Source organism: Coregonus clupeaformis, unplaced genomic scaffold (assembly GCF_020615455.1).
Source record: "Coregonus clupeaformis isolate EN_2021a unplaced genomic scaffold, ASM2061545v1 scaf1110, whole genome shotgun sequence".
In the NCBI taxonomy this organism is placed as follows: domain Eukaryota; kingdom Metazoa; phylum Chordata; class Actinopteri; order Salmoniformes; family Salmonidae; genus Coregonus; species Coregonus clupeaformis.
Genome location: NW_025534564.1, coordinates 79,434 through 82,855, shown reverse-complemented (window position 1 = coordinate 82,855; position 3,422 = coordinate 79,434). Strand labels below are relative to the sequence as shown.

General features: G+C 39.2%; 1 long non-coding RNA gene across 1 annotated transcript; it reads right to left on the bottom strand.

Annotated features, from left to right (window-relative positions):
* Nucleotides 1-638: 638 nt before the first annotated feature.
* On the bottom strand, nt 639-1,857 carry LOC121561132. Its single transcript, XR_005999142.2, has 4 exons — nt 1,818-1,857; nt 1,292-1,345; nt 1,142-1,207; nt 639-905 (listed from the first exon to the last, which is right to left on the bottom strand). It is a non-coding gene; the product is annotated as an uncharacterized LOC121561132 (long non-coding RNA).
* Between the last annotated feature and the right edge of the window lie 1,565 nt (nt 1,858-3,422).

Below are 3,422 nucleotides of genomic sequence, written 5' to 3'. Positions count from 1 at the left end.
TTGCATCAGTGCTTGAGACTGGCTGTAACTAGAATGGAACCTGATATTCAACTTCTCACCAGCCAGATGCAGGCCCACAGTTCACACTGATGAACATACATAGGTAAGCTCACTTTTCTGACTTGAATGAGTCATTCTGAGCATAAACAAATATAATCATAATAAAATCTACTGGGATAAAATCCATCTTTACAACCATACTGGTAGTGAAATGTATTGTGCTGTGTAGGTGCTGTATCACTTAGTTCAGTTTCTCAACCTGCTTCCTTTGTGGTTTTCACAGGGAAGTTGATGAGAGAGAGCTGCAAACAGCGGTGTCTACAAGCCTACTGGAACCTACAAAAGGATTATAAGGAAGGAACACAAGAACTTTAAGAGACTGCTCATATGTGTCAGAGAGATTCTGCTCTGACAACTGAGCTGAACTTTTATCTGTTAAGATTGTGCATGGCACAACAGAAAGTTAATGTTCCATGGCTTTTTTTTCTATGAAGAACCCAGAGAGAGTTATTTAGTTATTATTTATTTCATAAATATTGTTATTTATTTCCTGTTTTTTCTGTGAAGAACTCAGAGAGGGTTATTTAGTTATTATTTATTTCATTAATAGTGTTATTATTTGTTTCCTGACTTTTTTCTGTAAAGAACCTGGAAAGGGTTATTTGGTTATGTGTGGCTTTCTGGAAAACAATAAATTTTTTAAGCTCCCCTACGATCGTCACACTTTTTCTGTTACAAACTGACACCGGCCCCCCATCAGAGAAGGGAAAAGTTATGTGGCCCTCACAGGAAAAAGTTTGGGGACCCCTGCTCTATGGCCTCCATAACTTGGTTCAGAGCAGTACTGAACTCTGTACGGATCATCTCCAGTTCCACCATTATCCTCATCTCCACTGCTTGAAGATCTGCAAAATAATAAAGACTCAACCGTTTTGCTGCAAGTAGTGTGACAATACAAGCCATGAGTACCAGGCAGGACATGGATCAAGGCCATGTGAAATACCTCGATCAAAATATCCACCCTTCATATATATTAGTAGTATTGATAACCATGTATCTGCTGACAGCCAAACAATTTGGAATTGATGTTGACAATACAAGAGAAGCAACATGTTGTAACATATAGGCTAGCATAATATACCTTTAATGTATCCAGCAGGCATCTCAGAAGCCACAGGCTCATCAAGCAGGGATGGCAGCTCTTGGTCTAAAATATAAGAACAAATCATGCTGTTATTTAAACTTTCTACATTTACGATTTCAAGATCAATATCTTGATGGCTAAAGAAACCTGATTCTGATGCTCTGTCTTGGCCAGCTTCTTCCTGGCTGCCACTTGGACTAACTGAGAAAACAGAAGGAAAAACATGAAGACATACTTTGCTTTTGAAACTGGCACAGAACCAAACGTGAAGGGATGTCAGTCAGGAGCTCAGTGGGAAGGTCAATGAATCCCAACAAAAATAAATGCTAAGCATTATTTATTTATTTATTATGCTTTTAGTTTGATGGCAAATCCATACAGATATTTACAAACATGGCATCACACTTGTGTTTTACCCCAGAAGAATAGGGTGATTTCACTACTGTTGTAAATACAAGCTTCACCTGTACACAGCACCACAACTATTTGGAAAGTTCTAATAGTATGCACAAAGTAGTAATAAGACTTTAAATAACCTAATATGCAAAAATATGATGGTAATTGTATTCTATTGAGTGTCTTTGAAAGGTTTGTAAAGCTATAATACTTCATACAATTCAATTGTTTACCCTAAAACTAATTGTTTACCCTAAAACTACAACCAGACACTTACTGTCGCTCTGGCTTGAGGTGGCACATGGCCTCAAGTCCTCTGCAACTTCAGGGAATATCACAGATGTCAAACCGTTACCACATTTATAGTACACACTTAACAGATTTTTCTGTTCATCCCATACAGTTGGTAGGAACAGAACTTTGAGAAAGTAGGCTTGTTTATCAGACTTCAAACATGATGTACCTTGTTGTAGGGTCTTTTCAAAGACACTGGCTCTGCCGGAGTGCCAAGTCTAGGTCTAAAAAGACTTCAACAGCTTCTACCCCCAAGCCATAAGACTCCTGAACAGCTAATCATGGCTACCCGGACTATTTGCACTGCCCCCCCCACCCCGTCCTTTTACGCTGCTGCTACTCTGTTAATTATTTATGCATAGTCACTTTAACTCTACCCACGTGTACATATTACTTCAACTAGCCGGTGCCCCCCGCACATTGACTCTGCACCGGTACCCCCCTGTATATATAGCCTCCCTACTGTTATTTTATTTTACTTCTGCTCTTTTTTCTCAACACTTTTTTGTTGTTGTTTTATTTTACTTTTTTGTTAAAAATAAATGCACTGTTGGTTAAGGGCTGTAAGTAAGCATTTCACTGTAATGTCTGCACCTGTTGTATTCGAGCGCATGTGGATAATAACATTTGATTTTATTTTATTTAGATGTTTCACTAACTCCACCTTCACTTTAAATCTGACAAACTCCACATTAGACTTGGCTTCAAACAAAAACATTGGTCGTTTCTAGGAGAATTCTAGCAGTGGAAGGCAAATCTGGGTGACCATTAGACTGCAGCATCTTCAGAAGTGCATCAACAGCATTGTGTTTCACTTGGAAATCACTTATCCAGGTTGCCAGGTCCTCTTTGAAGGTAGAATCGTTTTCAACATCATCATTGTCAGAGTCAGTTGTCTCCTGAATTGCACAACCAGCACTGGCTTCAGTCTCTGAATCTATGTCACTGTGTGATGGCAGTCTTGGCTTAGTACCACCTACTGCCTCAAGCTCACCATCTGACTCTTCCTCAGCGTGTGTTGGCAGTCTTGGAGGAGTACCACCTACTGCCTGGAGTTCACCATCTGACTCAATTTTGCTCTCAGATTCAGTAGAACTGGTATCTTCACTCTTGGTGTCAGACTAGCTGATGAGACTAGATCCACTTTCATTGTCATTGACTTCCTTCTCTACACTTTTTTTCTTATGGTTGGTTTTCTCCCATGACAATTTAATCCAGATTCTCTCTTTCTTGAAGTACTCGACATCCGTATTACACCAGAGGATTTAACAGTCTGAAAATGATTAAACAATGATATGACAATTGTAACTGCCTCTGTCGCCAGTTTATTTCATGTATTTGCACTTTTTATTATTTAATTTCTTCTGAATTGTACGTTTACAGCAAGACGGAACTAATTATTGGTTCCGCCCGAGTGTTGTCACCCGAGCGCCTTTAGCGACGCACCGAGGAAACTTTACCGCCAAAAGCGAATTATTTTTCCACTGTTATCGTGTTTAAGTGCATACTTACAAAAGAAAGTATACAGAAGAAGATAAAGGACATTTAAAAGGATGTTTAGTACCTCTGTGTGATAAGCAGCAATGAG